Raw genomic sequence first — 24,670 nt, 5'->3', positions numbered from 1 at the left:
TTTTGCGGCAGGTACTGTGGTAAGCCAAGTGATAGCAGACACGAATCTGGTGCCAGATTGCTGCTGATGACTACCACAAGCCACGCTTACTTGAGCTGGTTTCAAAAAGAATCTTCATTACAAGAAATTAGTTCGATCCCATTATTGCGCAGTATTTCCCACCAAAGGAAACACAAAGGCATAGGATTCTGTAATTACAAGCAGTTTAGAAAAAGCGTTATTTGTGATTGAAATGCAAATGTGATGAGGAGGCATGGTCTAGGTAACCGTAATAACGTTGAAAAATTGGTGGGCATCTGAAATTTTCATCCGCGCATCTTTAGTGGTATTTCGTCCCTGCGGAGAGCCTACCACAAGGACAGCTGAGATTCGTCCGACCGGTAACGAACGTCTTATCAGTTTGCCCAGATTGCAATCAGCAGTAGATTTAAGAGTTGCCCCTTGAATGTGGTTAGCAAAAAAGGTGCTAATGTTACATCACTACATCAGAACAACGACCCGTAGAAGTGGCTTTCAGGTTAATTTACAGCTACCTCCATCCCGATAATAATCTTCGCAAGGCGTAGTTCAAAGTAACGTTAAGTACGTTCAAGGCCGCGATACCATTAAGTGCAGGCTCAATTGAGATGGACTCCCAACTAGCACCTAATCTCGGCTCGGCACAACTCCCATAAGGATTTATACCAGCCCACGAGACCTCCCTGATCCCATCACGGGGATCATTTAAGGTGACTGCAATTTCTGGCAGAGATAACGCCTTGCAGCTGGAATCCAAAACTCAATGACAAAATCAACAACAATTACAACTACACAACCGAAAATAGCCGAAATTTTTAGAAGGAACGGCAATACACCAGGTTTATCGCTTCTGGCAGCTGAAATGGAGATAAAGCAAGAAACGCAAAGTTACGACCGTCAAGCAGAAAGGTCGACTATCCCAGCGGTAAAGCGGACTGAAAGCGAAAAAGCGAGTAACACCGTAGAGGCTAACAGCCCTGGCGATCAAAAAGGTGAGACGCCGTCGAATTGGGAAAAGGGGTCACGAGAAAAAAGGATAAATTCCGAACTGCGTGATTCCCCGTTGTCGGGAAAAAAGGGTGACAAACTAGGCGGAAATTTAAGTCATCTCACCGGAGATGACGGATTTCACCTAAAAGGCAAGGATAATGGAAGAAAGGCTACTCAAGAAAGGCGAGGTGATTCTACGGAAAATGAAGGCTGCTACCATTACCCAGTGGAGCATCTGCATGGATATCAAAAGTGGCATTATGGAGCCGGAAGAACTGACGGACCTTATTGCCCACCAGCGAAACTTCTAGATGGCAGTCGAAGAGTAGCTAAGCAAAAAGCAAATCGCTGATGCTCCCAGCCTGGCAGAAGGAGGTCAACTAATCGGCACGTAGACGCGAGGGGAAAACAGTGTGAATCTGTCGACGAGGACACAGCAAGAAGAATTCTGTCAGGTGGTAACCAAACGAACCACGCAGCGTGGAAAAAAGGAGAAAACTCAGCAACAACAACCTAATTTGCATAAGGACGATAATGGCTCTTCTGTAGCAAATTCGAAATCCACTACGACAACGGCAAAGAAAAAGATAAGGGGCAAACCATGGTCAGAGGCCATTCTTATTAAACCGAACATAGGGTATTCTTTCGCAAAAGTTTTTCGAAAAGTTCGTAACAACGCCAAACCAGAAGACGCTGGGCTAGATATTAAATCTATCCGGCGGAGTCGCAACGGCGATATACTTGTCAAGCTTAGGTGGAATACCGATAAGAAGTGTAGTGCGAGACAGGCCAAAACAACGAAAGCAGTGGTGTCCAGCCTAGAACCCATATGCACCCTTGAAATAAGACATCTGGATTGTCTCGCTAATACAGAAGAAGTGAAGGAGGTGATAAAAAGGGATAAGAACATATAGCAGCGACTTGCGGGGGCAGGATGGAAGCACTTTGTATTATGGGGGCGCAAGGTGAGGGCTTTTGAATTGGAAAAATGTTGTATCCCTTGTAAAGACCGCCGTCTGCAGAAAGAAGATGTGGCATATGTTCTCGGTTCTGCACTTTGCCAGGTCTTCAAGGAAGAATTGCAGAATGGGGCATGCCTCAACCAGATTCTCCAGGCACACAGATTTTGGAGATGGCCGCCGGGATAAGTAAGGCGGGTAGCACTCCCTGATATAGCTTTTGATATGAAGTTCTTAGTCTCAGCGGTCCAAGGGTACTGGAAAATTTCAAGGCTAATGACCGTCAGTACATTTCTTTTGAAGTGAAAAAGTGCCTCTTCCCAACGTTCTGCTGCCTGGCAAACATCTACCGCGTGGAATATCGGGAAAATTGACGTTGCAAAATTCGTCGAAGCTCTCTAAAGAGGAATAAATCAGCGACAAGATCCAAGCGCAGACAGAAAACCTGTAACTAATCGTACCAGAAAATACCCATATAGTGGTGAACGGCTGAGATTGCGAGCACACGAGGGAAATGCCTCCGCGGATTGCTCAGCACGCAAGAGTCCAAGACGAGTTGACGCTTAAAACTGCAAACTAAAAGAGTGGAAAAAAGGAACTCCGCTACGAAATCTACAGGCAGAAGGCACGCTGCTGCAGAAGGCACGCTGCTGCAGAAGCTAAGCAACGATGTAAACAGAGAGCCATGGGGCTTCGAGTATATGTTGATTACCAAAAAACTCGGTGCCCTATGGAAGCATCGAGGATGGAAGAAATCGTGCAATCCGTTTTTCTGTCCATCCCAACTGAACTGACGCTGTCAATGGAGTAGTGACTACTGAGGAACTCCCATTCATCACTGTAAGGGATCCACAGGAGGCGGTCCAGTCCATAATAATAATAATAATCGTTGGCGCAACAATCCATATTGGATCAGGGCCTTGAAGTGTGTTAGAGCATTTCATTCAAGACCGTAACGGTACACTACAGTACACTGTAGGAGGCAATGTGGTCAGCATTGCGCTCGCCCGAGATTATTACGCTGATTTGACTCAGGTACCCATTCACAGCTGAGTCGACTGGTATCCGACGTCAAATCACGATACAAATCCCACTGCCACCAGCGAGATTTGAACCGCGGCCTTCCGTATTATAACCCAGTGCTCTAACCACTGAGCTATTCGGACACAGTCCATGAAGTCCATGAAGGACAAAAAAGCACCTGGACCGGACAGTATTCCCAGTGAAGTGTTAAAACTCATACGTAAATACTCGACGCATGCAGCGAGTAAGCATATAAGCAGATCCCTAGCTCCGGAGAAAACCGAAGATGTGCAGACCAAGAGGAGCATTCCCACAGCACTCTATATTCCGATTGGTGAAACCATGGTGTTGTCAAAGCCGGCGGTAAAATACCTCCGCTTGACACGAAGACGAGCCTCTACGAGCAGATTTCACCGCAGACAAGGTTGCAGCTAGAATGCGATTTGCCGGCTGTATACTTGTATGTTTTCTGGGTAGCGCTGAATACTGCAGCTCCTGGGAAAATCTTACTGGCAGCTAAAGTTCATTAGGATAGCCTAACAACGGCTGACTGAAGGCGCGTATGGGTGGTTGACGTGTTGTGTCCGAAATAAGCGTATATGTCAACCTTATGTATATACAACCACCACTTGCGAATCCTAAGTTAAGTAAGGTTGAACATTCAAAGGCGAATAAAAGGGATACCTATCATCATAATATCTTTCTCCCCGGGTTTATAGAGGCTTCTATCATCAGAAACTACAATCTACTCCACCTATTTCCTGAGACAATTAAATTTTGCACAGGCATTCGGACGAGAGTTACTCTTCCCTCTCCTTTTACAAAGGGGCCACTCTTGATAAAATTAAACTTATTGAAGCTCTCTCCGTATTTGCAATCACTTTGCCGCAGCACAGTTTTTTCGTGACATACATATGCACTCTGTTTCAACTTTGCAATGGGTTGATAAGAAGCCCCATTTGTTTTGACGTCAACCCCTTGTCCAACACGAAATTCGTCGAGTTGCCCTTCTTGGAGCTCAGGATAAACGTTCGATTTGTGTCCATCTCGTAGCTCGAGGGAATGATTGATTATATTCTTCCACTCACTTTTTAGGCCAATATTCAATTTAATTCTAATTTGGTTATAGTTCTGAATGAGCAAAAAAATACATAATGAGTTTCAGTCGTAGAAAACTAGTCGATTAAATCCTTGTAACCTAGTTTCCCCTAAATGATTCACTGCTGAAATAAGATCAACATTTTTCAATACAACGTTTACATTAACACACTACCCCCATTTAAAGGAACAGCAATGAAATATGGACAGTTAAGGGACTTAAGGCGGATTGAATACCAAATAAAAACACAATAAATCTTGAGCTTATTGGAATACGCTGGAGCACTTAGTCGATTACCCTCTGACATTATTTTCAGAGAGATGTTGAGAAAAGCTAAGTGATTTTGAAAGTAGTGAACTCACCCTAATAGTGCCATTCTACGCGAACCCTTTAGAATAATATCACATTACTGTCTGAGTGGACAGAAAATGGGCCACTTAAGAATAAATGCACATTGCGCCTTCAAAGCCTGAAAATTTAATCAAAAAGCAAATATCACATTACTCACAGGGCAATTGTCAAGGATTCAACCTCTCATTTCCATCTAACTAGCAGATGTCATGCAAATACCCTTTCAAAATGACGGTCTCTGCGAGGGTCCAGTTTTCCCTTTTCAAAGAATTCCAATATCTTTCCTCCCAAACAATTTCGCTATTTTCAAATTGCAAAGGCGAACCAATTGCCTGGTGGCTTACATACCCCAGCGCAATTACTACTTAAGGTCCGTGTCCTCATTTTTGCATTGAAAAGGTTCAATTCTGAGTATATTTAGGTTCTACCACTCGAAAACATTAGTCGTAAAAATGAATTGGAAATGCTTAAAGAAAATGGACTCTAAGATGTAGTGTGGGAAAATATCCTACTCCCCTACTGGCTTTGCGTCGAATGGAAGCCATTTAATTTCGGGGCTGAGAGTTCGTCGAACCATCCTGGAAATTTAGGTTAATGATTTGGGAAATTTACAGATGCAAAGAATAATGTGGGGCATTGGTGTTGATCCAGAGCAGAATGTACGGAAGAGAGATTGATTACGTTTCTTACACAGAGTTTAAGCACGCAAATAGGCTTTTGATTGAGGGCTTTCAGGAAGCCTTATTGTGAATTTTGAAATGAAAGGAACTGTACAAAAGGATTTGCAATAAAAGAAGTATATTGCTCATAACACACAAAAATTTTAGTAGTCATAAGGAAGGAAGACTGCCTGAGCTCACGCTCCACTATATTTTCTGAGAAGAGGGTATTTATTCCAAGAGCGTACATTACAAATGATTCCCAGTGTTTCTTCGGAATAATTCCTTTCAATAGCACTCAGAACCCTCATTCCCTCCCACCCTCTCATTGCAATATCCTTAAAATGCCTTGACATGCGAACAAGTCTGCGGGGCTTCGTATCTACTTCTCAATCATAATACCCCCCTTTGATTGTTTACTCAGAATTCCGAGCATGGTTCTCATAATCCTGCTTCCTTAATCGAGCCCTGTAATTGGCATTCCAATAATTGATTGGGCTCTGAAAACCACCTCAAACTGATTACAACCATTATCCTTTCGCCAAAGTCCAAGTTCCAATTACCGATTAACCACAAATTGGCTTCGGATGCTTAACTCAAACAAATTCCCTTATAAGTAGGCCAAACCTATGTCCGATTGAATACATGATGGAGATCTAAGGAAGTCATTATTGGATTTGTTGCACAGAAGGAAAAATAATAACTTGAACCGCCGGGAATCAAAGGAGTGAAGAAAGTAGAAAAGCAACTTCCAAAAAATAATCAAAACAGGTAACTTACTGATTCCTTGGCTTATTCAGTTCCTCGAAACAAATACACATGTGGTACTTTAGACAGCTAACAATGGGGTTTTCCCCGGTGGCTCGGCTCCTAGTTCCAGTTTGACTTCACAAAAAAGAAGAGAGGAGCATTGGCGTATTCATTGCATGAATTACGTTATAATCGATCGCATAAATGGTTTTCGATTCTCGTGTCCCCGTTTCAAATCCTGCTTATGCTTATTTATTTACTTAATTTAATTTAACAGGCAATAAACAGAGTAAACTCCAATTACTTATTATCCTCAGGAGGAGGAGAAGGCAATTATCTTATTCTATAATTAAAACTACTTAAAGTAGAGAAGTTAAAAAGACCTAGAAATCGGGGAATGAAAGTAGACTTCGAGCTCTGCGAAGGGCACGTTGAAAATGTCTGTGTTACGACGGCAGGTGATGTCGTTAGAGGCGGAGCAGTCCATCAGACGGGTGGAAAGTTTGAAAAATCTGCATAGATCCAGATAGGATCTACGCTGTTGTAGGAAGGGAATCGGACCTTATTGTCGAAAGTGACTCCGAGGAGGAGGAAGGTCATCAATAAAAAATAAAAATTACAAAGGGCCCAGAATAGATCCCTGTGGGACGCCAGAGGAGGGGGAAGGAGCGGGAAGTGCAGCCGTCGAAAGAGACGCGGCAAGATTGGTTGGAAAGGTAAGAGGCAAGCCATAAAACAGAAAGAAGTATCCTGTGATTTACAGTGTCGAAGGCTTTAACCAAAACAGTGTAAATAGTATGTACTTCTTGCCGTGAATTTAAACATTTGGCGACAAAGCTGGTAAAGTCAAGCAGGTTGGCGGCAGAGGAGCTACGCTTGACGAAGCCGTGTTGCTCTTTCACTATGTGGTGGCCAAAGTTCAGAAGACAACCAGTCGCCCACATATATTTCCAGGATTTTGCAACAGGAGGAGGAGAGAGAAATGGGAAACTAATTCTCGGCAAACATACGATCGCCACTTTTGTGTATGGGAATAATGAGGGCTTCTTCCCACAAGCCGGGAAAATGATTTTTGTCGAGACTTTTGTTGAAAATAAGAGAGAGGGGGAGAGAGATGGACTTACCAGTTTTGAGCAAAAAGAGGTTTAGAAGACCATCGTAGCCAGGTCCAACATTGGCATCAAGTTTGCCAATGAGGTACTCGACAAGGATAGGGGTAAGAAGGGAAATGGTAATCGATGCGAGGGAGGCTACATCCACTATCGGTTTTCTTTGTGGCGAAGTAGAATAGAATAGAATAGAAATAATTGAAAAAAGTTGACAACCATTTTTGCCGTGTATAACGTGTTTCATTACGTCTTACAATAAACTCGATTATTGATTGAAGTTCAAGTTTTAAAAAAATAGTTTGTAATTGTTTTGGTAAAATAATATCACTTTTCACATCAAGTTGACTTTCATTCAGTGCTAATGCTCATTTATTAAAAAAAAAACGAAATGTTATAAATAATTCTTCAGAGATGACTTTGGGCCTGTTGATGAATAACATCCAAAACAAAAATACGTTGGAACGTCGCATGGAAGGCTAGTGTTCACGAGGAACTTTCCATTTGCAACCTGAAATTGGAATAAATAGGTAAATTCCTAAAAAGGGATTGGGAGAGGCAATGCACAGGAAAGTTAGAGATGACAAGGTCAAGAGTGCGATCTAAGTGGTTTCTAGAAAGGTTAAACTGGAGGGCGGCACAGGTGTACATTAAAGCAGATAAAGGAAGGGTGGGTAGAGTTATTAGGGAGGGACGGAAAACCAGGAGTAATGGGCCAGGACAGCATCGGAAAATTAAAGGCGCCACAGCGGATGAATGGAAGTTAGGGAAACAAAACGATTAGGACCTCTGATAATCTCTCGAAGAAATCCTCATACAAAGAAGGCGGGCTGAGGCAGGGAAAATATACAGACGATATGACAAAGGGGCATACGTTTGGCGAAATGACTCGTATGGTGACAGAATCGTAGGTGGAGGATGAAGAGGAAAAGATGATTTCGGCACGGGGAGGGGACTTGACAGCTATTAGAACACCTCCGCCAGTTGTCTTGCCAAGCGCAGCGCAGTCTTTGTCACAATATATAGAGTAACCTTCGAGGAGCTCAGAATCTAAAATCCTGTGATTCAGCCTGGTTTCAGAGATGCAGATGACATGATGTTGGAATCGTAAGGCAGACAGTTTGAAATCCGAAAGCTTGGTCCTTAGACCCCTTACATTTTGATAAAAGAGTGTATAGTTGTCGGAATCATTTAATCTCGACGAGCATCGTGGGCATATGTCACTTTGAAGGAAGTTAACATATCACTCGGTCAGGAGAACCATCCTTCGTCAGCTTCACACATGAAAGAGGTGACAAAGTTAAGTCAACTTTTCTTCTGATATAGCCAGAATTTCGTCGGACGTGATAGAATACGCTCACCTTGACACGAGCAGCTGTTTCGGCGGCGAGGCGACAATCGATTGGGGCCAATTTGTATTTAGGTCGACACTTCGAATCTGAGAGTTTTGGTGTATTTATTTATTTATTTATTTAATTGAAGAAACAATATACGGAAAAGTATTATCCTGAAAGGAATGAGTAAGTAGGTTGCTTAATTTACGATTAAAACTAATCAAAGAGACCGAGTCAAAAAACCTAACTGTAGAACGCTGTAAGACCGGCATAATCTCGGGTCGAATTGTGAAAGGATTTGCCATGCTCCACGAAGGGAACTTTAAGAATGTCTGCACTACGTGTGCTGCGGGAAGTAACGTGGAAGATAATATCGGAGTTTAAAAAGGGTACACATAATACGGAAGGATTCGAGGTTGTTGCAGGGAAAGAAGATTGAGAGTGCGAAGCCCGGAAAGATAGTCACACCGAAAAATTCTTTTTAACAGCCGCGGATCTGATGAATTTACGTTGTACAGCATCAAATCTTCAATCTCAATTGCGAAGAAAGACTAGATTACAGAACGATATTGAAGGATATTCTTAATAAGGCAGTTGGAAAATGTTTTGAGAGACACTTACCGAAAATTATAGCGTCCTCAAACGCATTGTGTCCTTCAGGAAACATAGCAAGTTGTTCCTTACCAGGAGTGGTAACAGAAGACAGTGAATGTTCCCACGTAAATAAATATAGAATCTGAATTCAGACTCATATTCTCTTTCGATGAGCTCAGGGTTGAATCATCACGATCGAAATTAATTTTTTTTTAAGATTTGTGTTTTGAAATTTATCATAGTTAAGCTACCATGGCCTTGGCTTTACTGGTCTTTTTTTCCTAGACAAGGCTGCTTGAAGCTGGGTTCGCCTAGGTTTAAGATTTTACGGCCACATCTTAACCCTTGTGACCATTCAGCCCTTGGCAGTAGTCACAACTTGGATTGGGGTTTTGAATACCACTAAACTTCAGGTGTCACCTCTGGTCTCGTAGAGGATCTTTCTTATTGAACTGCCTCACCGAGACAAGGTATGACTCACGGGGACAAGGTGGCAGACCAATGCGGTTTAAATCCACCTCAAGCATCATTCATCAAGTATCATTGAATGTGAAGAGGAACGCATAATCTTGAAATGTCAATGACATTTTTGGAAGACAGAAACTTCTTTCATTTTGCCCTGTTTCAGGCGGATATTTTCTGCGAACCTAGTTGGATAAGAGTATAGGACATGTAAGTGAAGAAGTCATCTAAGAAAAGGAAATAAGAAGACATGTCTTGAAAGTTAATAAGGGATTAACCACACGAGAAGTTAAATAATACGCTATCTCAGTTGCATTCTCAGTTGAGAGAATATGATGGACATTCAGTTCTTCAGTTTGGAATTCTACGGACAGAGCTTCATTTTAAATTCACAGGCGGTGAGCGTTAATTTTGACATATGGAGAGGTACAAAAAATATAGAGAGGAAGGTTGAAAAGGAGGACATCGTAAATGCGATCCAAGGAGCTTTTGCTGGTGTTGAATTGCAAGACAGAACAAGTATTCATCACAGAAGAGTGAAAAAAGTTGAAGGAGTTGTCGGAAGGGATTGGAAAGCTAGGAAGATAGACATCCTGAAGTTCTCTCAAACAATTCTTCATTCAGGTGAGAAGAACAAGCAAACTGGAAATATATGCAATGAAAGGAACAAAGTTGGTCGACGGAATATGAAAGATAACACAATCATGAGCGGAGCCAGAGAAGGAGAGGATGAGTTCGACGTAGACTAGACTTTAGTTGCAATTAAAACTCCTCCTCCCCTTCGGAGAGCTTAAAGTTTCATCATTTTGTCGTGAAGCCAGGACAATTGAAGATCCCTAGCTTGGTTCTTAAACTCCTATCATTTTGATACCGTAAGTAGACAGTGAACATTGAATCTAGTATATACATTGTAATGGCTAAGTGTGATTGACGATTATGTAAAAACTATCCTAACTGGCCAAAGATGACCAAGAAGGGAGAGCTATCTCAAAAACGAAAAACGATGGCGAAATTTACCGCGAATATTCGCCTGCAAATATTGAAGATCCATCGAACTGTTCCATCGACACGTGTTTGAATGCCTCTACGCTAACCAGGGTTGGAAGCTTAGGGACATCCTCTTATAAAAAGGCCTGAAAATGCCAAGGCATGCAGGGAGCCTCGAAGGCCGCGCCTTAATATACGTTCGAGGTAAGAAGAATATCGATAGAAGATGCGATCCGTCGTGGATCTTCTTTTTCGATCGCGGCGCTCGGGTCCAGAGTTTTACGGCCGAGCTTACCACGAATGGAGCAGTTCGGGTTGCTTATAGAGAAATACAATCCCAAGCGCTTACCGAAAAGAGGCTCCGGGTTATAGTGACTAAACTATTACCTGGGGAAGCTAGAGATACCTACGGACACTGTCTGATGGTTCTTTTTTTTGTTTTTTTTTTTTGACTTTCCAATTTAGTTTGTGTGTCGGTTGAATTTTACAATTGGTATTCTTTGTGATCGACGTATCAACAAACAACTCAAATCTAAAATTTACCGTAATATCGTCCGCCTTGTTGAACTCTATGGTTCTGAGTGTTGGCTGACTATAAAAGACAATGAACGGCGTGTTGTAGTAATGGAGAGGCGTTCTCCAGAGGCAGACAGCAAAGCCCTCTGCCCCCTCTTCTCACATCGGCTGCATATAGCCAAGACCACCGTCCCAATTTTTTCATTGTGCGATTTTAAGGAGCAGTTTATCGTTAAAAGCCCAACTAGGTTTTTCATGTTCCACTTCTTCACTTCGCTGACTCTGGTCCCACCATTGTGGATGCAGAACCTTGGCGAGCCAGTCCGCTAGCTTCCTCATTACTAGCGATATTTGAGTGCCCTGGCATCCCCATTAGAAATGTTCCCACACCAACTGATATGTTACTGATGTTTAATGCTATTAACGCTGCCAGTGTGTCGAAACAGATTTTTGTTGCAAATATTCTTCTGCTGCCAAAGGAATGGCATATATCTCCGCCTGCAATGTGGTCGTCATTTTTCCGAAGGGTCGGACTAGTTCCATATTCAGATTTCCCAAGAACACTCCTGCGCCCGATCGTCTTCCATGACTGACCTGTTGATGAAAATAATAAGATCTCAAATTCCAAAATACTCATGGCGATTTATCAACCATTCTTTTCTTTTGATGATAACGATGGGGTATGTAAGTTAATCGGCCGCAATCAGAACCACTAGATGTTTGTTAAAGAATTATCAGATGGGGGCATAACTGTATGAATGGTTCCCTTGCCACGCGGAAGCGATATCGGGTCTGTATGCGTTGTTAGCTGCTTTTCTTTTCAGAATAGCTTCGAGTCATGCGTACGGCGTAGAACTCATTCCTCAAGTGATACTTAGGTAACCGGGCCTTTGAATCTGGTCCAGTAGCTTCCTGCTGTAAGCAAAGTTCAGCCTTGGTAACCAGACGGTGCATGCATATGGCAAAATGAGTTTTATTGTGGATGTACAAATCAAATGAATCCGTCGTGGTCAAAGTTCCCAGGTCTTACCTTTCACAGTCTTATAGCACCAGATCAACCAACAGCATTTCTGATATTATCCCTAGTTAAGATTCTCCCACGTTAACTTGGAGTCGAGATGATATTACCAAATACTTTATTGTTTGTACCAGTTAGTTTTGGCCCTGATGATGCTTCACCTAACGTTCCTACTGAACATAACTAGTGCAATCTTCTTAGCGTTCACCGTGAGTCCATGCTATCTATGGTTTACATGCAGAGTTGCATCTAGGTGATCCTGACTTCTCCCCGCCCCCAAGAACTCGCGGTTCTTGTATGAAGTATATAAATGTCTTGCAGTTATTGATCCGACAGCTGATAAGTGCAGTCGCCGCTTGTCAATGCTTTAAATGTATTTAAGAAATATGCTTCAGAGCTGGTGCGCTTGAGGTGATGATACTGTAGTCCGCACTTGCCCTTTAGTGGCTTTGGGAGCCTACACTTATAACATGACGGTCCCAAGCTGGTAGCAGAACCGGCAGCCTGTTTTTAATACCTAGTTCAGGACCGCCATTAGTAAAAAAATTGTCCGGCCTATGGACTCTATCTCCTGCTTTGCTGCCTAGCAGCATCCAGCTAGAAGTGTTAAGGTAGTTCCGGACACTAAGGTATTCCAAAACCCCAGCATCATTACGCTCCTCTTCTGAAAGCCAGAGAAAGCATTTTTTAAACTATGGCAGCTTAGAGATCCTTTTCAGGATTACTTGCTCACCCTCCCACATATCGTTGAGGAAGGAGCAGTACTGCCTGTGCCACTCAGCAATTTACGCAGCAATTACTATTATAAAGATGTGACTGAAAAATGCAGGTCATTCACTCGAAAAGGATAAAACAGAGGCGTTATAAGGAAGCGATTGCTCGCATTAGAGTGAGGAACCACATCGTCACTTCAAAACCAGCGATCAAATATCTTGGAGAGGTGATAGATGCTAGGCTAAGCCTCAAACAGTATTTGCAACACGCTCGCATTGAAACATCCAAAGTCATCAAGGAGAAGGATGGATCTGAGGTCACGTGCTGCGCCCCCACGCTGCTTATAGCGGGAGTGATGAGCTCTATACTGCCCTCCGCAGTGAAAATTTAGGAAAGGGCACTACATGCCTGATGCCAGGCACGTGAAAGGGAGAAATCACTGAGGTGACAAAAACAATAGGAACGGACGAAACACAGTCGGGGGATCGAGGTCAATTCCGACACTCTGGGTTTGGATGCAGAGAAACCAAGGAGAGGTTCGTTCCAACTCAGGGAACAGAGCGAATATCACAAACCCCTGTATAGGCTTACACTGGTCAATATTCTTGGCTGTCCCAGTTGCGAAATTATCCCGAACCAAATCGTCCATTATCCAACATTCATAGATGAAAAGAAGAGTCTGAAGGGGGTATTTTAAAGGACACTAGAAGCGGGAAACCCAATTGGGGAAACACTAGTGTGGTAGAAGAAGCTAGTTTTTAAGGTTTTGTGTAAACACAAAACCTTATTAAAATCGGTTTACCGTCTGTCTGTCTGTCTGTCTGTCCGTCTGTCTGTCTTTTTTTTTTTTTTTTTTGAGGAGGTGGAAATCTTCAAAAGACACTGGCCTGGACACGCCAGCGTGTGGGATTCTTACCCACTAAAACCACCCCCGACTCCCTCCAAGCCCCATGGAACCACCGTACGGTATTACATCACAGGGCGGAGTCAGCTCATTTTAGCTTCGTCCCCTTTCGTCGCTACGCGGCGTACGTAACCGCGCTTTTCTGATCTCCTCTGCCTTTCACAGTTTGCTCTGGATAGATACGACCATGGAGTTGATCGCATCCCAGTCTTCCTGACATGTTAGCATTCTTCGTACCAGATTCTCTGGCACAAGCACCTCTCCTAGAGTCTCCTCTAGGCTCTTCCTTTCCTCCACAAACCTTGGACAGTGGAAGAATACATGCTCTGGGTCCTCTGGGACTCCATCGCAGTTTGGACAATGGGGTGAGGTATCCAGTTTAAACCTGAACAGGTACTGGCGATATCCTCCATGCCCCGTGAGAAACTGAGTAAGATTATATATAATTAATCTCACCGTGCCGTCTCTCTAACCACTCCTTGATGGCAGGGATGAGCCTGTGTGTCCACCGACCCTTTCCCGAGCGTTCCCAACGCTCTTGCCATCTATTTAACGATCTCTCCCTTTCGGCGTTCTTCGTCTGCGATAAAGGAGAGATAGACTTCGCATTATATATATTCGTCATTTCGTCTGCCAAGATGTCAATGGGCATCATTCCAGAAATGACGAATGCTGCATCATCTGAGACAGTCCTGAATGCCGAGCACACTCTTAGGGCTGTTCTTCTGTAGACTGAACTCAGTTTGTTACCGTTAAATGTAACCTGCAATGCCTTTCCCCAAACTGGAGCTGCATAGAGTAGGATCGAACTCACTACCCTCGCTATAAGCAACCTGGAAGCATGCCGTGTCTGTCTGTCTGTCTGTCTGTCTGTCCGTCACACGCATTTTTCTCGGAGACGGTTATAGCGATTGACGCTAAATTTGGTAGAAAGGTGGGAACTGTGAACGCTCGCACATACAGTGAGTTACATCCTCTTACATTGAATTTAAGGGGGGGTCCCCATACATGCAAAAGGGGGGTGTAAAATTTTTTTTCATCAAATATATTCATGTGGGGTATCAAATTAAAGGTCTCGATTAGTACTTTTCGAAACCGGTCTTAGTTTTGACATTTCTTGGAAACGTGGGGAGTGCGGGGGGTTGAAAGTGATCATTCTCAGAAACTACCCAACCGAAAAATCTGAAAAAAATCAGGAGGCTGCCACTATATGGTGCCTTGGCTCCGAAATACCTTTCATACCGATATCTGTTCAAAGAAAGTTAATAATAGTATATTACTATAATTTTTTGTAATTGGCTGGAATCCCCCCTTTCATCCAAGCGGCACGAAATTCTGCAGTGATGTAGGCTATAATGTAGAGCATGATCATACCAAGTTTAATGGAAATCGCACTATTACTAACAAATTTATAATACGTCGAAATTGTTGCTTCTTTGAAAATTGAAGACTATCAATGTCAATATCATCCGAAAGTGGACATATGCATATATTACGTGCTGCGTACTAAGAAATACACAATACCTTTCGTACCTGAAGCGTCCAGCTTCCGGTTTCCCGACTTGTTTTTAAGTTAAAGATACAAAAGCAATGCAATGTTGCAAAAAAATTCTAATAGATGCCCGGAAACTTTTTCAAGTTTACTAGTTTTTTTATGAACTTTTCTATTTCATTCATGTCACTTTTTCCGCGTGGACGATGTTGATAAAAACACTTTTCTCTTCCTTTTTCAATTTTCACCTTTCATTCTAATAACTCGTTCAGCTATCTATCTTGGAAGTAAGAATACCAAAGTGTAGAAAAGTAAAGTTCGATCTGATAGATGCGAACCAAACTAGCGGAAAGAAAAGTTTTCAAGTTGAGTAGAAACTTTGAAATATTTCACAACGCTTTCAGTCAAAGGAGCTGTAGACCTTATCTTTCTATAAGTTGTTGAAAGATACGCAAAAGGATAGTTGAAGATTGATAGCTACTGAGTTGAATACCCGTATTGTATGTAGAACGGAATATTGGGATGAAAAAAGTTCTTTCCAAAGTATAATAGATAACCCACTCCCTTCCAACTTTCTGAAGCGTGAATATACGAATGTCCTTGCAAATGTCAAACTAAAACCCAAAAACACAAAAATCTTTTACAAATTGATATATAAATGACTCCATTTGTCACAGTGGGTTCCACTCAACTGAGTATCTGTCACAGAGCCTTTCGAGGCCAGGAAATCGGGGTGAATACTATTCAAAACATTTCGTGTCAGACTTCACTGCATCAGGATCCACTGGAGTCTATTATTGGCGGTAATAGAAGACAAACATTTTGCATGCATGTGTGGAGCCACAAAATCGCAGTGACTTTCTATCTGGGCAAAATTCAAGGATATCATGCATGGATGTAGGTCAGCAGACGTATCTGGTGTGATGCTGACACTCGATGGCACCCGGTAACGAAAATGGTAAATGTGGTCCAGTTGACTTGCTGAGAGGAATTTATCGTCACTTTGTTGTTCTGGCATTTGGGTTTGTTGAACGATGCACAGTAGTGGGGGGTGTCTGATTACAGTCCTTTTGTATGAAATAGAAATCCTTTGTAAAGCCTAATGTAGGTACAATGTTTGCTTTGAAATTAAAGGAAAATTGCATTGATTCGATTGGTATCCAAAAATGATGCATATTGTAGCCGTGGAGTAATGAGGACATTTGCAGGAGCGACCAAGGACCTTCCAGTTTGTGGTGTGTTTAATCATTACCGAACAAAACACTCGCATTTCCATAATTTTGCCTATGCAACGGACAATTGTTATTTTGGATCTACTCTAGTTAACGATTTGACCGTCAGGCAATGATATTGCGTTCCATATTGTCAGAGGATTGGTCAGATACCTTTAATAGCAGCGTGTATAATGATATGTCGAAATCTAAGTGGACCAGTTAGGAACTCTGCGTTGTGGAGAAATCACTCGAATTTTGAACGGCACTTTTCTCATCATTATAACGTATTCCTTAATTTGTTAAGAAGACAGCTCTTGGTGACCCTTATCACTACCAGACTCTTTGTTTTCACTTCGGTCCTATATTTTAACTTGATTGTAGCGCAACCCCTTTGTCAGCATGCCCCTCATTTTAAATGCCGTGATTTCTTTGGCTTAATTTGTAGTTTTGAATTTTTGGCGGAGGGTGAGAACATGTGACGCCATTGTCAAGATTTGTGGGCATGTAGTGCATAGCCCCATAAACATTTTAAATCTCATAAAGAATGCTAACTGTAGTTTTCAACAATACTAACCTCAATCTATGCTGCAGACGGTCCCAAGCCTCTAGGAGAGAGAAAGAAACGAATGACAGCTTAGTATCCTGGGAAGTAGGCATAAGCCAAACCTACCCTAACTAATGGTAGTTTCTGCTGCTGGTGTCCCGCTAACTAGCTTCGTCACTAACTTCTCTGTGAGTTTGAGGTCATACACTTGAGGGTATGAGGTCATACACTATACAAAGGGATAGAGATTCGTGAGCTAGCAACGTGCAAATCTCGAAATTAATTATGCTTCGGAAACGGCTACCATGACATAGAGCAGCAGCAACGAGGTTCTCCCGAATACTCTTCTTTCAACTTTACAAAAAACTTCAGCGATGCAGACTGGACATTCTGGGATTAAGCGAGATAAAATGATGAGACTCTAGGGAGTACATCTCTTCCTTCTGGTGCATTGTGCTGTTGTATTATTGCAAGTCTGCCGAAGTAAATATAAATCCTGGGACTAATGCCTACCGCATTCGCTACTGTACTGGGGACCGCTATCAGACGGAATAATAGCTCCGATATTCCGGTCTAGGAAAGGGAACATCTCAATAGTGCGGTATTAGGAACCAGTAGAGACTTCTGATACAGCGGGGAAGACGGCTTTCTATGATCAACTCAATGTTGTCTGGGAGAGACTTCCTAAAAGATAGTGAAGGACAATCTGAATGCTGAGGTGGGCTCTGATAACAACTTACTTGCACTTGCAACGAGAAACATTATGATGGAAGGCTTGCAGCTTCCACATCTTGCCATTAGCGGCACATAGTTAGAATATAGAGCCTGCTATAAGGTGAGTTGGGTCTCAACTGACAGTACCGTACATCTAATCAGATCGATCACGGTGCGATCAGCAGCGAATTTGGTTGTCTTCGGGATCTGTGAAATAAAGAAGCGCTGACATCGGCTTCAAGCAAGACAATCACTTGATAATCGCTTTCCATCGCTTACGTATCGCGTTTGCAGAGGGGTGGGAGTTCGGCTACGAAATTCAAAACGATTCACCTGATTAGTTGGATAGCTCACCACAAAAGTGTTTTCCATTCTGAGTTTGTAGGCCACTTCCCGACGGGACACGCTAAGATCGCGCAGAGGTGTGGAGCGGTTTGCTATTATGTTAGGGAAGGGAAAGTCACGCAAGCAACTATGACTTCGCTTTCGGCCACAAGCCTCTCGATGGTCCTGTAAGGGACATTAATTGTAGACTCGTCTTCAGGAACCACGAGCAGCTTCAGAAATAGAGGAGAGATTTCACCACGATTCTCAACCATATAATACCTCCCACCTCTAGCCCCCCAAACAAAAAAGAAATTAACTTAGTTGGTCTGAATTATCCCGGAAGGGATCCCGAAAGCTTGATCGACTGGGAGCATTCTGGTCTCATCCATTCTGGATTGGCATGGTTAAATTCTGTCGTCGATACTATTCCTCCTTATTATCAGCTACGTTCTCAATGCTGAATTGTCCGTAGGACGTGAAGGACCATGATATCTTTTCTCAAACGCCTTTACTGTGCTGATGACGTCTGTCAGGTCTCCCACCAAGTCATTAATTAACGAATTTGTCTGTCCTAATAGCATTATTTCTGCCAACGGTGGTATTCAGCTTGATGTCACCTAACTCATTGACAGCGCTAGATCTAACTTAACTGTTTTGTTTAAAATTTAGATATGCAGATACCTCAAAAGCAACATTTAGTTGAGGTTTACCGCAATAATTCCGTCTTAATACCCTAATAAAGGATATCCACCGAGATCCTTATGTTTAAAACCCTGCCCCAGTGATTCCTAACAGACGCATTACACCCCCGCCAATCACTTCCGATTGGGTTCACCTGCCAGGTGCCTCATCCGAGTTCCTGGCCACCAATTCATCCAGATCCCCAAAAACTGATGAATGAATTGCTAACGTGTTAAGTTTTTCATGTGGAAAACGAATTGCAACCGACCTTCGGGAATTGGATGTAACACAAGTCCAGCACTTGAAAATCTGCTCGTCCAAGAATGAGGAGAACGTCAGGTTGGCCTACGAAACCAATTGACGAGTGATGTGTGTTTGAACAAGAACACTATACCGGAATAGTCAATTATCATCATATCATGATCTTTTCCGAGACATGGAAAAAACAAAGGTTGTTGCCTAAACCTGGTAAGCCTCCTGGTGAACCATCTCCCTACAGACCTATATGTCCATTGTGCACTTTGGGGAAATTGCTGGAGAGAATATTCTACAACAGCTTGCTCCCGGCTGAAAAAAATCTGGGAGGCTTATCAGACGGACAATTAGGTTTCAGTAGGGCTAGATCAACCGTCGACACCATTAAACTGGTCACTGGCTTAGCTGAAAATGCGATCCACGGAAGGGGCGGCCTTAGCAAGTAGCCTTGACGTGCAAAATGCGTCCAACTCTGCCATTTGGAACCTTATAAGGAGGTCATTCGCGGCGATTCGTGTACCCAGTTACTTAACTGCACTAGTCGACAGCTACTTAACAGATGAAGGCTCTGATACGACACAGACATTGGAACCAGATAATACATTGTCTGCGCAGGTGTTCCGCAGGGCTCTATGCTGGGACCGCTATTGTGGAACATCATCTATAATGATGTCCTCAATGTGCCAGTTGCTAGCGAGGCCACAATAGTAGGTTACGCTGATAAAATACCGATGATTATTGTTGAAAAGGATCTAGCGGATGTAGAATTATATTCATCCGAAGCAATCACTGCTATAAAGAAGTGGCTGAAAGATAAAGGTCTCGCATTTGCAGAGGATAAAATAGAGGCGGTAATTATCAGAGGCGTAAGAAAACCACTACCAGTATCACAAAGGGGAAGCATATCATCAGTTCAAACCCAGCAATTAAATACCTTGGAGTGATGATAGATACGGGTTTGAAGTTCAAGCAGAACTTACAATATATTTGGACCAAGGCGTGCAATGTTAGCATGGCCCTGGCAAGGATGATGCTTATAGCTAGAGTGTTCAGCTCTATACGCTCTACGCAGCGCCAATTTAGTCAACTGCATTGCATAGCGCATGCAATCCTCAAAAGATGAGCGCGGTTTACAGAAAGAGCGCCTTAAGATTGTGCTGCGGTTATAGAACTACCTCCGTTGATAGATATTTTGGCCTATGAGATGGTACGCATCTATAGTGGATTCGATTCTTTCTCTGAAAAACGCCGAAAGGGAGGAATCGTTAAGCAAGTGGCAGTAACGGTGGGAACGGGCAACTGATTGATTCCGAGCAATAAGGTGCGGACACTGAGAACGCCTGGTGATGAACTATGATCTAACGTAGTTTCCCACGGGACATGGCGGACAGACCGAGAGTAAAACGATTTTAATAAGGTTTTTTTACACAAAACCTTAGAAAGGAAACATGGTCACATAACGCAAGGGGACTTGGGTTCCAAAGAAGCGATGAATCTTTCGTAGGCGAGAGTCCTTACTTTAAGATCTGAGATCAGAATAATTAAAAAAAATAAAAAAAAAATGAAAATCAATTTTAAATATCATATTTCAATCTTGCTTTTCGCCCACACAAATCTGAAGGACAAACCTCCCCAATAGCTCAAATTTCTGGCCACGTAGTAATCTTTTCATTTCCACTCAAGGCAGAAGTTAATCCATTTTATCGTGTAAATCTTGTATTTTATTACAAGCTATTATATATCTTGCAAAATTACGGCTAAATTCTTGCCATAAATACAAAACATCAGAATTTTTCGTGAAAGTCATTTCGCGATTCATTACCACCGAAAAATGCTCCAAGGCATCCCGGGATGAAAAGGTTAACGCCCGAGAACTGCTTGTAATGTTTTTTCTTCTCAAGTGATTCGCGAGAAGATGGTATTTTTATTTCATTTCACTTAAACCATTTCAAGAAATCAAATAACCTAAACGTTAGACAACAATAAAAGTCTAATATCATTGACACGGGGAGGTTGTGTCTTATGGAGAGGCAGGATAGATGGAGTATGCAAGGATAAATCCACGCAATGTTTGCTTAGTTGGAAAGTCATCTGGGAGTCAAGAAAATAACCCAGATTTCAGTGGAAGCCTTGGCGGCAAAGCTCTGTGGGTGTATTGTGATGGCACAGAATATAAACATGATTCGGTTTCTTATTCTCAATTCGTCATTGCATAATGATTCGGAATGCGTATATCAAATACTCATCACAATTCTATTGAAAACTTGCTTTTCATGGTGCCATTAACATTTCAGAAAAAGGGCATCCGCCCACATATAACCAAAGATTGGTAGTTCTAATCAGTGATCTATGATACATAATTTCTAAAAGTCCCTAAAGCTCAGTATGAATAATTCAGTTAGGCACGCTATTTTCATTTGGTAATGAAAACTATGAATTTCAAAATAAGTGCACGTAGCAACCCTGTAATTTCCCACAACCTTACCTCGTTTTATATTATGAAACCAAAATTTTAAATAGATAGCGCCCAAAGTGGGCGCATTTTTACTTTCTGAACGTCTAATGTAAATTCAATTCAATTTGTAAAAACACCTGGAAGGATCAATCATGGGTCCGCTTTATACAGATCCGACTTAAATAAAAGTACGGTGTCTTATGTTTGTAGCAGCCGTATCTTTATAAGCCTCCAGTAGTCCTGCTGTGCTCTCCCTCGGACACCACCTTGTCGTGGTGGGGGAGCCTGTAGTAGTTTACTACTACACTAAGGGTGTCCAAAAATATGAATATGGAAACGATGGATTTAAACTCTCCAAGTGGTAAGAAGTCACAGACTTCGAATCCACCCGCGACCATGAGCAATCATGTCGCGGCCAACTGGAAACCCCGGTAAGATCCACACTTGACGCACCAGACTCTTCTGTCAGTGACAATAGACTAAGTTTATGTCGAAAAACATAAAGATTGGTCAAATTAACCTGCAGCATGCCAAAGCTCCCTCCTACCTGTTGACAGCGAGAATGACAAAGCTGCAGGATTTCCCCTATATCTTTCTGGTGCAAGAACCGTGGGTTCGATTTAACAGAATCTGTGGCATTGGATCAGTAAAGGGGGCTAGGATCTTCTACGACGAAAGATCCATAAGACCGAGAGCTTGCGTCCTGATGTCAAGACGGTTAGAGGCAACTAAGCTGAGACAATATTGTTCCCAGGACTTAGCTAAGGTCATCATACAATACCAAATAAATGGCGAGAGGAAAAACATCATAGTTGCCTCCGTTTATTTACCCTATGATTCTTTGTATGCTCCACCGGTGGCGTATGCAGAATCAAGTGGTCTCGAACTCTTAATAGGTTGCCATGCGAATGCTCAACATAAGCAAATGCAATCAAAGAGGAGAGAAGCTATTTGATTTCATCACTTCAGCTGGTCTTATGACTGCAAACGTAGGGTGCGCCCCTACGTTCGTGGGACCGAGAAGAAGCGAATTAATTGATCTAACAATCTGTACCTCAAAATTGTTAGAGTTGATTACACACTGGCGAGTGCTAAACGAGGTCTCACTGTCAGATCATCGATATCTAGAATTCAATCTGACTATTGCGGGCGAACAGCCTGCAGTACAAAGACGGAATCATAGGAAAACGGATTGGGCAAAGTTCAATGAACTTCTTGGCAATAAAGTACAGTTCCCTAGGCGACCAAGGACTCCTTTGGGGCTGGAAGATGAATTGAAAACTCTGAACTGCACACTTTTAGAGTGCTATGAAGAGGCTTGTCCTATTTCCCGAGGCCAATGTGGTAAAACGATCCCTTGGTGGAACCAAGAACTGCAACAACTCAGGAAATCAACCAGGCGACTTCTAAACCGTGCTTGCAAAAGTAACAAGAATGAAGACTGGTTAAATTTTAGGAACTCACAGCGTGAATATAAGAGGCTCGTTAAGTGTTCGAAACGGGACTCCTTTAGATTGTACTGTGAGGAACTGGACGGCGAAAGATAAACTTCAAAGCTATGCAGAGTCCTCAAAAGGGATGAGTCAGCCAAGTTGGATTCTCTTACAAAACCCGACGGTACTTACACGAGCTACAGACTGAATTCAGTACAGACCCTCCTGGAAGTACACCACCTGCGAGAACGGATGAGCGAAGTGGTAGGAGGGGAGTTGACGGTTCTTGCAACCCCTTCAACACGTAAGTGCTGCAAGGGAAACTGGAACACTGCGAAAGCGGTTGTGACCCATGAAAAGGTGGGAATTGCCATACTGTCCTTTGAATATTTCACAGCACCTGACATGGATGGCATCTATCCGGCAATGCTAAAGGAGGGTATGGAGCATTTAGAGCGACCTCTAAGAAATATTTTTCGAGGATGTCTTGCTCTGGGCTACGTGCCTTCCTCTTGGCAACAGGCTAAGGTAGTCTTTATACCGAAACCTGGGAAAGATGACTATTTTAATCCAAAGAACTTCAGACAGATCAGCTTCATTCTTGTTGAAAGGTTTGGAGAGACTGGTGGAGCGTCACATTCGTGGAAACGCACTTAAGTCACACCCACTTAGTGAAAACCAACATGCTTACCAACGTGGAAAGTCCTGTGAGTCTGCTCTTCATTCTTTGGTCACAAAGTTACACGATGCAACTTTGAATGGTGAGCACGCGATGGGGGTGTTCGTGGACATTGAAGGGGCTTTTGACTGTGCGCCTTTTCAAAAACTTTGTGATACCGCCAGAGCACATGGTGTTGATGATGCTTTAATTAAGTGGATCCATGCTATGGTAACGCAAAGATTGTTGTGCGCTGAAGTAGGGGTCGATCGCTACCTGACTACAGAAGCGACGAACGGTTGCCCCCAAGGAGGTGTGCTTTCACCACTTCTGTGGAGTATGCTGATCGACTCACTGCTATGCGAACTGCAAAATTTGCCAATACACGCTCAAGCTTATGCTGATGACGTGGCTGTACTTGCTGTTGATCGGGATCTTGGAACGGTGTGTGGGAATATACAACATGCCGTTGATTTGACAGACAGCTGGTGCCTTAGACATGGTTTGTCAGTTAATCCAAATAAAACCACAATGGTTTTATTCACAAAAAGGAGAAAACTGGATGGTCTTTGTCTCCCTGAGATGAGGAGTACTACCCTTCAACTCTCCGAAGAAGTGAAATATCTGGGGGTCACTCTAGATAAAAAAACTTCTTTGGAACAAACATGTAGAGGTAAAGATGAAACGAGCTCTCACAGCTTATGGGCTGTGCAGACGGAGCTTTGCCTCGACATGGGGACTCAGGCCTCATGTGGTAATGTGGATATACGTTGCCATCATTAGGCCGATGTTCGTATATGAATCCGGAGTGCGATGGGTTAAGGTGAGACAAAAAGGTTTTCACCGTAAACTAGCCGCACTGCAAAGAACTGTTTGTCTGGGTATCACTGGTGCCATGAGCACGACATCCGGCGCAGCTCTGAATGCGCTACTCAATTTGCAGCCCCTGGATATATTTATTCAAAGCACTGCAATGAGAGCAGCTAATTGGATTAGATCTATGGGAAAACAACGGATGTGGGGGGCACAGAGTATTGGAAGAGTTACTGGGAGGACTAAATCCAATTCTTACAATGCCTTCCGATTCTCGTGTCCCCACACATCTGTTTGGTAGAAGATATGTAGTTACCCTGAAGCGTAGAGAGGACTGGGAAGACCCAGAGGAATGCGTGGCGGGATATTCGGAAGTTTTCTACACCAATGGCTCAAAAACAGAAGAGGGTTCTGGAGCCGGAATATATCTCTCGAAAAAACGAGAAGTAAGCTTTTCTTTGGGACAATATGCAACGGTTTTTCAAGCCGAAGTTTATGCGATCCTAAGGGTGGCAAACTGGGTGATTGACGAGCGGTTGAAGGGAAGGCGCATCGCAATCTGCAGTGACAGTCAAGCTGCACTCAGGGCATTGAGCAGTC

Source organism: Hermetia illucens, chromosome 4, assembly GCF_905115235.1.
Source record: "Hermetia illucens chromosome 4, iHerIll2.2.curated.20191125, whole genome shotgun sequence".
Lineage (NCBI taxonomy): Eukaryota > Metazoa > Arthropoda > Insecta > Diptera > Stratiomyidae > Hermetia > Hermetia illucens.
Note: the sequence above shows the minus strand (reverse complement) of the source record.